This window comes from Nothobranchius furzeri, chromosome 15 (genome assembly GCF_043380555.1).
Source record: "Nothobranchius furzeri strain GRZ-AD chromosome 15, NfurGRZ-RIMD1, whole genome shotgun sequence".
In the NCBI taxonomy this organism is placed as follows: Eukaryota; Metazoa; Chordata; class Actinopteri; order Cyprinodontiformes; family Nothobranchiidae; genus Nothobranchius; species Nothobranchius furzeri.
In genome coordinates this window covers 28,309,540-28,322,774 of record NC_091755.1, presented here as the reverse complement: position 1 = coordinate 28,322,774, position 13,235 = coordinate 28,309,540, and positions in this window count along the sequence as shown.

The window sequence follows — 13,235 nt, the reverse complement described above, 5'->3', positions numbered from 1 at the left end:
GAGTCATAAATCACACATCTGCCTTCTGTTCACTTACAAAAATAAAGAAATGGTACTCTAGTGAAAGAAACTCATGACTACCTTCACCCGACACACGTCACGTTTAACTAAACAGACTTTTTTTTCAAAATAACAAGAACTTCATGGTGGCCAAAGAGACTTTCTTGCATTTAGAAATGTTAAACATCTCATTTCACTTTCCAGCTAAAAATAAAAAAACACTAAGGTTTATTATCACACCAACAATTATTCTCTTACAATTGCAATTGAGAAATTTGGGTTCTAGAGGGAAGAGAAGATATCGGTCAGCTTTCACCAGACTGGAACAGGTGAGCAGCATCAAGACTGATTATTTATACTGATTGAAACATGTGACTCCTAACCAATGAGAGAGAGAGATCGCTTCATTATTATAATGCAATTCTTAGCATTGCTTCTGTTGTTAAAGTTCTTTTTTAAATTGTAACTCTGGTTCCAACTGGTCCAGCAGCTGAAAGATGAGTTTAAGAACACTTTTTCTGTTTTGATCCTTCCATGATTTCTACTTATTTTTACTAAAATGTGTTAGGATGTTATGTTTTTTCTTTTGATGAAGTCTAGAGACCAAATGTTCTAAAAATTTGTTTAAAATGTGGATCCTGACACCTCCCCTCCACCACCACCGCTCAAAGCCTGTGTGTATGTGTGTGTGTGTGTGTCCTCTTTTGAAATGAAAATCACTTCATTGCACCCACTCTCTCTGAGAATCTAGCTGGGAGATGAATCCACAGTTGTGAAAAAGTTATTTTTTTTCTATTTTAGTCTGCACGTTATAAGATTCCTAGAGCGTGAAAATGCATTTTTGTCTGCGAGAGACCAGGATCCCTGGCCAGTTTTCCTGTAGAAGAGTTTAACCACCAACATTTTTGGATCTTGTCTTCAGGAGCTCTTAGAAACGGAGCCAGAATATGACCTTGATTTCACAGACTGCCGTCCCTCGCCAGTACTGGAGTGGATTTTCAGACAAATACTTCTTCAAACCGGCGCCATTCCAACTTTAAAACCAGCTGATGGAGAGGCCACAGAGGTGAGTATGACCAGAATGCTGACCGCCAGCCTTTAGATGAATGGTGATAAAGTTTGGTGGGTGAGTGTGTGTGCCTCAGGGACGGACTGGGATGACGATTCATAACGGCCACCTTTTCAACATCTGAGTTGTGTGTTCTTCGACAGAGAATGGGGGTATTGCACTCATAGTTTGTTTTCTTCATGGTCCATGGTATGCTGGAGATCAGGGGTTACGTTGTGAAATGGGTGGAATTCACACAGATGGAGGTGAGATTTCAGTGAATCCACACATTGATAAAATGTCTCAAGAAAATAACTCATATTTCAGAACAAATGATGTCTCCATGTTGCCAATAGTAAAATTTCTGCTTTCATGGACCCATCCTTCCTCTGAAAGCTTTAAAATTGCACAACACCATTCCTTTAAAGCGTTGGTCCTCAGGGAAACATGGAAAACACGAAGGACAGTTCCCTATAGGAACAGGGTCAAAAAACACAGCTTTAAAGTAAAATTATGAATTGTTGACTGGTGACCTACATTTTCTAATTACTTTTAATAAAATAATTTGACTTAATGACTTAAAATCACTGTTTTACCCCCCCCCCCCCCCCCCCCAAAAAAAAAACAACAACAACATTAAGCAATAAGTTAAATCAACCCTAAATAATTACTTGTTCCACAGAAGGATAGTCTCTTCTGGACTTCTGTGTGTGTGTGTGTGTGTGTGTGTGTGTGTGTGTGTGTGTGTGTGTGTAACATCTGAATGTTTGGACAAAGCTTTAAATGTTTTTGCATTTCATCATATTATTATTTTTATAATCCCCATTGGCACATATGAATGAAAATGACAAAAGCAAAAGAAAAATTTACATTTTATTTTAACAGGTTAATATCATTTGGAAAAACAACTTTAATATAATAGGTCAATGAAACAGAGACAGCTGCAGTTGAGGAGCTTTCTGTTAAACCAGAAGGCAAATAAACATCCAGAAGGCCCATGAAACATCTTCATGCATTAGCCGGACAGCTCAAAGCTTTTATTTCATGTTACCGTCGACAAGATTCCTCTGAGCAGAGTAGCGTGTTGTGTGGAAGCTCGGCCATTATGTCTCAAGACAGACAGGAAATAAAACAGCCATTAGCGTGTGCGTTTGCCCTGTGAGGCCTCTGAAATACCGGGTCCATTTAGATCCATTCCTACACACTCACTTCCTGAAAAGGAAAAGAATTTGAAGATAAATAAGAGCAGTGAACAGCTGAAGGCTGCTGAATTTATATCACTTATATGGCTTTCTTCAGATCATTCCTGCAGATAATAACCTGAGAGTCCTCACTCATGCGTAATGAAGTCTTTAGAAGACGAAGAAGAAAATCTCATTTCTATAGCGCCTCTCAAGATAACAATCACGAGGGGTTTCATAAAAACAAAAGAAGTAAAAACATAAAAAAGAATTTAGAAAATGGTTAAAAATATATTTTAAATGAGCAAACATTAGACAATTGTGATTAAAAAAGGTAAAGAAAGAGAGAGAGTGAATAGGAAAGAGGAAAATCAATGGTCCTGAGGAAGGTGGAATAGGTGGGGAGAGCAGAATAAAGAGAGAGTGGTGAAGAAGGTCATACAAAAGCCAGCTTGAACAAGTGAGTCTTCAGCTGCTTTTTCAAGGAGACCACTGAGTCCACTATCTCAGGCTAAGGAGGAGAGAGTTCCAGAGTCTGGGGGCCACAGCAGCAAATGATCTGTCACGCTTGGTCTTTAGTCTGGTGCGTTGCACAACCAGTAGGCTTTGATCACTGGACCTCAGGGGCCTGCTGGGGGTGTAGGGACTAAGAAGATCACCAATGTAAGTTGGTGCTTGTACATGTAAGGCCCTATAGACCAGAACCAGGATCTTGAAATGAACCCTGAAGTTGACTGGCAGCCAGTGAAGCTGGAGGAGAAGCGGGGTGATGTGGGTGTGTTTGGAGGACTTGGTCAGAAGCCGAGCACAGGCATTCTGAACCACCTGCAGACGGTTCAGGGAGGTTCTGCTCAGACACGTGAAAAGAGAGTTACAGTAGTCTAAGTATGAGCAGAGCCGGATTAAATAAATGGACTACACTAGGCAGGCTGCATTTTTAGCCCCCCCCCCCCCCCCTCATCGATGTTATGTAATGAATTGAAATCTGAAACTTACAAAATGTACTTATAAAAGTTCATTCACATTTTACATAGCCTAGTTTTTGGTTACAAATTGGTTGTTTGTATGCCAAAATAAGTCATGTGTTGTAGGCTGTTGCCTCTGCTGAATCAGAAATTCTGTGTCAATTTTCTGAGTGTGAACTTATTGTTTTGCTATTTGAACATTAATAAAATTATTTGACAAATAATTAATAAAACCAGCAACACTTACCAAGGAAACCATTTAGCATTATCTACTCTGGGATAATCTTCAGCCTTCCAGCATCACATGGCCTCAGTCACAGCAGAAACACGTCTAAAGAAATGTTCCTTGGTTAAGCTTCAGTCTATGTCTCCAGATTTCCTCTGTGATGCAGAAGAATATCCAATATTTTGAGAGGGATAGTTTAGTGCAAAGTACTCATCAGTTTGGTACCACTTTGCAGGATCAGATGGGTAGCTAGTTGTTAATACCCTGTCTGGGTCTAGAGGCTCCTATAAGACTATATTGGGCTCACTTCTGGCTGGCTGCTGTTCTTCCAGTTTGTCCTTCTGTGAAGGCGCTGATGTTGACGGCGTTGGCGCTACATCGTCTTCCGCCGCATCTTCCACTGCGTCTTCGGGTTGTGTCTCCTCCGGGTCTTGCTCGGGCCGGCCTCTGGCTCTGCTGACTCGAGCATGTTCACAGCTGTCGGACGGCTGCCCGAGCAGCCCGACAGAAACTTCTGTAAAGCCCCCCCGGCTGTCTCTTCTTTAGTTCCTCTTCATTTTTTTTTTTACGTTTTGCCACACCCGAAAGCATCGTGAAAGTTAGCCTACTCAAAAACACCTGCTAGCTTTGTTGTGTCCCGCTCTGACTCTGACCGCTTCTCTGACGTCCTTCATTGGGTGGCGCCTTAACCCTCTGGGGTCCAGGGTGTAATTTGCCGTGAGTTTTCCTCTGTATTTCCAAAATAAAAACCATAACCACTACCTTATGTGGTATCAATCTTTTCAGCACAACCTGGACTTTATGAATCTATGCTTATTTTTTATATTTGGACATAAAGGGGTTGCATATTAGACCTTAAATCACTCACAAACATAAAATCTGAATAGGAAAAAAGTTGTTTATTTTACTGTGAAACCAACAAACATTTATGACGAATGTTTTTTATCATTTAGACTGGTAATCTAGACTGTACATTTATAAAAAATGTGACTAAATATAGCAAATAACTAATTTAAAAAAATTATTAGCTCTCTGGGATCCAGAGTGTAAATCACCGTTTTTGACTCATTTTGGTTTGTCTTTTGTATTTTCTAATAAAAACAATAAATATTGCCTTATGGGGTATCATTAATTTCAGGACAACCTGGACTATCTGAATTTATACTTATTTATTAATTTGGCAATAATATACATGGATTTTGGAGAGAGAAGAGTGGCTCCGTCTCAGCCGAGATCTGACAGCTGCGCGGCGCCGCCCACTCCTCTTGTTGGATCTCCGAGGAGCTGGATCTCTGCCTTCATCCTCTACCTCATCATGACCCAACTCTTCTATGAGGAAGGATGGATCTGCCACATCGTCATCAACATCCTCGCTATTTGCCTCAGACTCCGGCTGCGAGTCTCAGTCCACTTCCTCTGCTTCCAGTTCAAAAAACAGCCGTACTATCTGAACTGCCTGGTGGACATTTATCCTTCTCATCATCCTTTATATAAGCCTAATAAAAGCCTACTAAACTGCAGCGACAATATATCTGTCCGGATCGCTCCAAAATACATTTACCGTCAATATCTGTCTAATTGTTTGTTGTTACTCCGTTCGCGCCACTACTTTCCCTGCGAAGCGGCTCCTTTTTGCGCACATCTCGTTACTCGTGCAGCCTTCCTTTCTCTCTCTCAGCTACATAATACTTTTTGTCAGCTGAATATGTGAGACTTCCACCAACAGCAAAAGGATCTCGTGTTTTTGTGGGTTTTTAATGTTCACAAGCACATTCCCGCTCACAGATTACTAAACCGCTGTTTTGACAAGTTATCAGATTGTCTAAAAATAGGTCATTTTTTAGTTTAGTATAACTCCGCTTTTACGTTGCCTATTAACAAAATTTAAAAACTGGGGTGTAGTTTATAATCTCCTTTTTAAAGCCGAATTGAAACCGAAACTCAGGGAGGCGGAGTCTTGCTGCTACAGCATCCCAAATCAGACCTGTTCAAAAGACGCGTATACTTGTCCGTGGACCCCAGAGGTGTGACGTAGCCAATGAAACGGTCTATGGTTAAGATAAACATTGTCACTATTTTTAGTTAATTGATAAATTATTTAAACAAATTGTAGATTGGAGTCCTAGCTACAAATTCTATCATAGGACATTTGTACATTTAATTTTTAATTTATTTATTTGTAATTTTGTTCCTCTGTCGGGGCCCCATCCAGCCAATCAGGCCCTAGGCACGTGCCTACTTTGCCTTTGCGTTAATCCGGCTCTGAGTATGAGGAGATGAAGGTGTGGAGAACAGTATCAAGTTCAGAGCGAGACAGAATGGGACTCAGCTTAGCAATGTTCCTGAGATGGAAGAAGGAAGAGCGAACAAGAGAAATGACATGAAAATCCAGGGTGAGAGCTAGGTCAAAGGTCATGCCAAGATTCCTGACGGAAGGTTTGGTGTGAGAAGCAAGCTGACCAAGAGAGTCTCTGACTTTGGGAACCAGCTTGTCTGGGGCACAGATGAGGATCTCAGTCGTATCTTCATTCAGCTGAAGAAAGCTCCCAGCCATCCAGGTTTTGATAGAATCTAAGCAGGTGTGTAACAGCTGCAGCTTAGACATCTCATCGGGCTTAAAGGAGATGTACAGTTGGATGTCATCTGCATAAAGATGGTAGGAGATTCCTTTGAAGGAGCTCAGGATGTGCTGAAGAGGAAGCAGATAGAGGAGAAAGAGCAGAGGTCCCAGCACAGAACCTTGTTGGACACCCTTGTTGGGTAAGAGAGGTGGTGGAGGACCTAAACTTGGAGATGGCCACAGAAAAGGAGCGCTCAGAAAGATAAGAGGAGAACCACTTCAGAGCAGTTCCTGATAGGCCTACCCAGTCTTTCAGCCTCTCCAGTAGCAGGTGATGGTCAACAGTGTCAAAGGCTGCAGTCAGGTCCAGCAGGACCAGAACAGAACAGTCCCCTGCATCACTGTGAGTCAGAAGGTCATTAGAGACCCTAAGAAGAGCTGTTTCAGTAGAATGAGCTCTACGAAAACCTGACTGGAAGCTATCATAGATGTTATGTTGATCAAGAGCAGCTGTGAGTTGTTTAGCCACAACCTTTTCCAAGATCTTGGAGATGAACGGAAGTTTAGAGATGGGTCTGAAGCTGCTATGGAGAGAGGCATCAAGACTCGGTTTTTTAAGAAGCAGGTGGATTACAGCATTCTAAAAGTAAGCAGGGACCTGACCAGAAACCAGAGAAGCATTAATTATAGAGAGCACACTGGGACCGATGGACAGAAAAGCACTTTTAAACAAAGATGAGGGTAAGATGTCGAGGGGGCATGCAGAGGTCTTCATAGAGTTAACTAGTTTGGTTAACTCAGGCAAAGAAACATGAGCAAAGCTATCTAGGATGATGGGCCTAGTTGGAGTTGGGAGAGGCGGCGATAAGGCTGAAGGAGAGATGCTAGATTTAACCTTATTGGCTTTGTCCACAAAGAAAGTCAGAAAGTTCTCACAGTCTGCAACAGAGTGGATGGAGGCTGTAGGAGAGGCAGGAGAGACGATGCTGCTGATGGTGTTAAACAGCACCTTGGGGTTCCTTTTGCTCTGGGACACCAGGTTGGAAAAATAGGAAACCCTAGCATCTCTGACTGCAGAGTTAAAGGATGTCAGAAGGTCCTTTAGGTGCAGCAGATGGACGTGGAGATGGATTTTCTTCCACAAGCGCTCAATTTTTCTACATTGGTGCTTTAGGCTGCGAAGGCTGTGATTAAACCAGGGAGTAGGGTTCACTGCAGGAACTGATCTGGTTCTGACAGGACAGATGTTGTCCAGAATGGAGAGGCAGTGCTCGTTAAACTGAGAAGTTAAGGAATCTGGGTCGTTATCAGAAGAACAGGGTGGATTAAAAGCAGCAGAAACATTGCTAGCTGTGCTCTCATTAAGAAAACGAGAACTAACCATACGGCGAGCAGGAGGTAGGGATGCAGAAACTGACAAGTTAAAGAAAATGCAATGGTGATCTGAAATATAAACGTCCTCAGGACAAACACTGTCAGCATTTAGACTCAGGGTAAAAACAAGGTCTAGAGTGGTATGTGGTATCCCTGGTGTGTGTGGGGCCAGAACATGCTGGGTAAAGCTGAAGGAGTCTAGCCTGGCAAACCAGACTAAATTAATGTATTATTTAACTTTGCAAAGCAAGAATTTGGTCTAGTTCACTAGGCTAGAAGGAGCCCATAAGACTGGAGAAATTCATGGCAAAGTGATCAGAGGGATCATCAACGTGGATGTTAAAGTCCCCCACAATCACCAGTCTGGACAGCTTCACAGTGGAGGATAGAAAGTCACTAAACTCCTGAAGGAAAGAACTGTTTGGACCAGGTGGACGATAGACCACAGCACAGTAGAACGGGTCTTTACGCCCGACTTTAATCAGCTGCAGTTCAAAGGAAGCAAAGTGACCAGAGGTTGTAGATCTACATGAAAGATGGTCTCTGAAAACAACAGCTAAGCCTCCACCACGACAGGAACCCCGGGGCTGGCTAAGAAAAGAATAACCACTCGGGCAGAGTTCAATCAGAGCAGAATAATCAGCTGTTTGCTGCCAAACTTCAGTCAGAAATTGAAAATCCAGGTTTTTAGAGAGAATTAAATCATTGAGCAGGAAGGACTTATTGTTAACAGAGCGGGTATTTAATAGAGCCATGCTGAGTGAGGTGGAGGAATCAGAAACTACAGAAACAGATGAAGTTAGTGGACGTAAATGAGCAGGGTTAGATCCACTGTGTTTATAAAAACCACTTATGGAGGGAACAGGAGGAGAAACCACTGAGGAATGAGGATAAATCAACCTTAAAAAACTTGGACGGAGAAATCGCACCGCAACGCGGCCTGGCGGGAATGCGGAAGTGGCGCTCAAGTCGCCAAACAAAGGACAAGAAGCTAGAAGATCACGCCATTGTTTACTAGATAAACCACACTTTAAGAGAAGTCTTTTTCTCACCTGGATTCCTGCTCGTTTACCTCTTTTCCTCCGACATTTTCCCGGGACCGGATAAACATTGCTGGAGGTGCCCTGGTTGGAATTGTTGTTTGGCTCCAGGCCAGTGCACCACTCAAATAAACAGGGAGGTACGTCCTCGGTGCATCTTGAACGTGAACGAACGGAAGGACAAAAGAGTCTGCCGATCATAGGAGATGGTAGCAGGGACACTACTGAAGAGGATCTCAGACAGGAGCAAGGTGGAAAAGAGGAGTTTAGTGGAGAAAAGTTTGAAAAAGTGGCCGGTGACTGTGGCTAAGCCAAGCACAGGCGCCATCTTGTTACCGACTGGAAGCGGAAGTTTTTCTTCTTTAGACACACTTTACTTGTGTCTGAATCAATGAAGACTCTGAGAGCAGGGTTTTCTGCTCAGCAGTGGTCTAATCAGCAGCCTAATGCTCTTCAGCTGTCATTACAAAAGAGCTGCAGAGCTCCAGTCCAACAGAATGCCTGAATGGCTGCAATTATTCCCTCTGATGTGGCGTTTACACATAAAATGGCAAATGCATTAATGATGAAACCTTCTACGCCCACTACCAGGTAAGAAGGAAGCCATTAGGTGCACACGTTTTTCACCAAGGAATTACTGTGGTACCTTTAGCTTCTCAGTGTTCAATATCATGTTGTTAAATATTGATATTCCTATATCTTCCTACTAATTGCTGCTCTGTCAGATGAAGGCAGCTTTGATTGCACGTGGGTGGATTATATGACGTGAAGTTGCATTTAAGGAGTGTCAGGGAAGGTTGAAAGGTTAAACTGTTGGAGACCATGCAGCAGGAAAAACTGAACATGGACATGGGAATCTAGAGACTAAGGCAATTCACCTTGGAGGTGAGAAGCAGGGATCAGGAATTAGAGGCACAGAAATACAATAATCTAGACCATTACAAGCTAACGCAGGCTGTGTCTATTATTTGGCAGCCTGGGTGAGTTGTCAGGTTGATTAGGTGGAGCAGGGAAGGTCAGAGTCACACCAGAAATACACAGGAAAGGTGCAAGGAGAGAAATTCAATTATGAACTACAGTAGGGGGGTCAGAGTTCACATAACGACGTGTTTGAGGGATGTTCAAGTGTATTATCAGAGAAGGATGACGTAAAACACATTTTACGGCTGCCACAAAACAAAACGCTGACATGTGACAACATGTTTCAATTGATTTATATTCTGGAAGTCCGTTAAAAATAATCTGACAGTCAAAAGCTTCTCTACTGTTGTTAGCAGGAGCGGCCCCAGAGATTTTCCATGGGAGACCAGTGAAAATTTAAGGGTGCTCCACCAAAGTTTAGCCTGTAGCTGTGCGATGCAGCTGAGATGGAATAATTCATAATTAATGGTTCTCTGGTTTCTGGTCAGGTCCCTGCTTACTTTAACCCACTTCTTAAGAAACCGAGTTTTACTTCAGACCTATCTTTATACTTCCGTTCATCTCCAAGATCTTGGAAAAGGTTGTGGCTAAACAGCTCGCAGCTGCTCTGGATCAACATAACATCTATGATCTCTTCCAGTCAGGTTTTTGTAGAGCTCATTCTACTGAAACAGCTCTTCTTAGGGTCTCTAATGACCTTCTGACTCACAGTGATGCAGAGTACTGTTCTGTTCTGGTCCTATTGGACCTGACTGCAGCTTTGACACTGTTGACCATCACCTGCTACTGGAGAGGCTGAGAGAATGGGTAGGCCTATCAGGAACTGCTCTGGAGTGGTTGTCCTCTTATCTTTCTGAACGCTCCTTTTCTGTGGCCGTCTCCAAGTTTAGGTCCTCCACCACCTCTCTTACCCATGGTGTCCCACAAGGTTCTGTGCTGGGGCCTCTGCTCTTCCTCCTCTATCTGCTTCCTCTTCAGCACATCCTGAGCTCCTTCAAAGGAATCTCCTACCATCTTTATGCAGATGACATCCAACTGTACATCTCCTTTAAGCCCGATGAGATGTCTAAGCTGCAGCTGTTACACACCTGCTTAGACTCTATCAAAGCCTGGATGGCTGGGAGCTTTCTTCAGCTGAATGAAGATAAAACTGAGATCCTCATCTGTGCCCCAGACAAGCTGGTTCCCAAAGTCAGAGACTCTCTTGGTCAGCTTGCTTCTCACACCAAACCTTCCATCAGGAATCTTGGCATGACCTTTGACCTAGCTCTCACCCTGGATTCTCATGTCAGTTCTCTTGTTCGCTCTTCCTTCTTCCATCTCAGGAACATTGCAAAGCTGAGTCCCATTCTGTCTCGCTCTGAACTTGAGACAGTTATCCACACCTTCATCTCCTCACGCTTAGACTACTGTAACTCTCTTTTCACGTGTCTGTGCAGAACCTCCCTGAACCGTCTGCAGGTGATTCAGAATGCCTGTGCTCGGCTTCTGACCAAGTCCTTCAAACACACCCACATCACCCCACTTCTCCTCCAGCCTCACTGGCTGCCAGTCAACTTCAGGGTTCATTTCAATATCCTGGTTCTGGTCCATAGGGTCTTACATGGACAAGCACCATCTTACATTGGTGATCTTCTTAGTCCCTACACCCCCAGCAGATCCCTGAGGTCCAGTGATCAAAGCCTACTGGTTGTGCAACACCAGGCTAAAGACCAAAGGTGACAGATCATTTGCTGCTGTGGCCCCCAGACTCTGGAACTCTCTCCCCCTGAGCCTGAGATCAGTGGACTCAGTGGACTCCTTCAAAAAGCAGCTGAAGACTCACTTGTTCAAGCTGGATTTTGCATGACCTTCTTCACCACTCTCTTTATTCTGCTCCCCCCACCTATTCCACCTTCCTCAGGATCCACTGATTTCCCTCTTTCCTATTCACTGTCTCTCTCTTTACATTTTTTAATCAAAAGTGTCTATTTTTTGCTCGTTTTAAGTATATTTTAACCATTTTCTAAATTCTTTTTTATGTTTTTACGTTTTTTGTGAAGCGCCACGTGATTTTTATCTTGAGAGGTGCTATAGAAAAGATCTTTTCTTCTTCTTTCTTCTTCTTCTTCTTCTTCATTCCGCCTTTATTCTTTTTCATTAAAAAACAAAATTCATCCAACACAGCTACTTCAAATTTGACCAACATGAACATTTCAGAAAATGACAAAATTTTGAACAGTTCTCTCAGTTATGGTTTCAAATTTTATTGTTTTAGAATTCATCATTTTTAATTTTCCTGTTGCCGTTTCAACAGAAATATTCACAAAAAGATTGGATTTTATAGTTTTTTGGGGGTGGGGGGTAGGGATGAACTTCTGTTACACACACATATGTGTGAAAAAAAACGGTAAGTCACTAAATAGATTATTTATTGAAAATGTATTAAAATCGTTTATTAGCTTAGACATTTATGTCTTGATTAACAGAGATTCATTTTTGGGTTTATTTAAACATGAATGTCATTTATTAAGGCAGCAAATTTTTCTGGGGTAGCCTCAGGGTGGCCATGGCCCCCCTGGCCATCTTTTTGGGGCACTACTGGATGTCAGACTAAAGTATGAGTTTGATGTGGCACATAGTCCCTCTCTCACTCACTCACTCACTCACTCACTCACTCACTCACTCACTCACACACACACACACACACACACACACACACACACACACACACACACACACAAACACACACACATGCTTCGCATGGGCTCTAAAAAGTATTCTCAGAAATGAAACGACAAATGCTGTAGGTTGATGGTAGCGTTTGATTAGGAGCTTGTTTGTTTTTCTTACCTCTGATACATCCTGTGACCTCTGCAGACCTCCTGTTACTTCCTGGTGCTTTTTAAAATCTTCCTGTTTATTTATGATCCTTCAGTTTAGCAGATAATGATAATGCAAATGTTATCTTTGTCATCACTGAAGCATGTAGGTATGTTTTATATGTGGAAAACCTAAAAATTTCAGGTACTAGTAAGTTTTCTGTCTGTATGAAAACAAATAAAGCAGTCATTTTCTCATGATGCTGCTGTTAGCTGAGGTTGCTGCTTGTCAGCAGGTTTTCAGGACTCAGACACCTAATTGGGATCAGTGAGACAAGGTGCATGAGTCCACCAGGAGCTCAAGATAATAGCTGGAGCCCACGTGATGCTCCTCTGAGGTTTTATCTCTCTCTGCAAAGAATCATAACATCAGCTCAGGATAACTTTCACCTGATGCTCCAACAACCTTTTCTTTCAGTTGACGTAAACAGTGATGTTTCTGAAAGTTTCACTGCTGCTTCCTGCTTTCCTTCACTTGGTGCCAAATAATTAACCTCCAGCCCTCTCAGCTGTGCATGGAGCCTCGTACACAACTTGATGCTTGTCCAACAGGGAAAAAAAACAAATGGAAGAGAAACACGTGACCTTCTTGACCTTTTTCTTTGTCTCCAAACAGCCAGCTGATAATGACTTCACCCATTTTTCCTGACACACGCATAATAATACAAAACAGCTGGATATGCCTGGATAATGGAAACATTTTCCTTGTTGTCACAAAGAAAGCTACAATTTTACAAAGATCACCAAATTTTATTCAGATGCTTGTGAGTCCAAGGAGTCACTCTGATTCATTCTTGCACACAATGCTTCAACCAGTCCCCACACCTTCCTGCACCAAAGAGAAAGCTAGAACCTAATAGCTTCAGGACAGCATGAAATTGACCGTGGTGTTTGTGGATTTTACTCATCGTTGGTCAAACCTTGATGCTGCCATAGCTCTCGGGCCTGTCCTTTCAACAGTCTGGCTCTGCTGTAGAATCAAATTGTAGCTGAGAGAGTTGAGTGAAAGTATAAGTGATGGATCCCTGCCCACACAAACCCTGTCTGCCCTAAAGATGA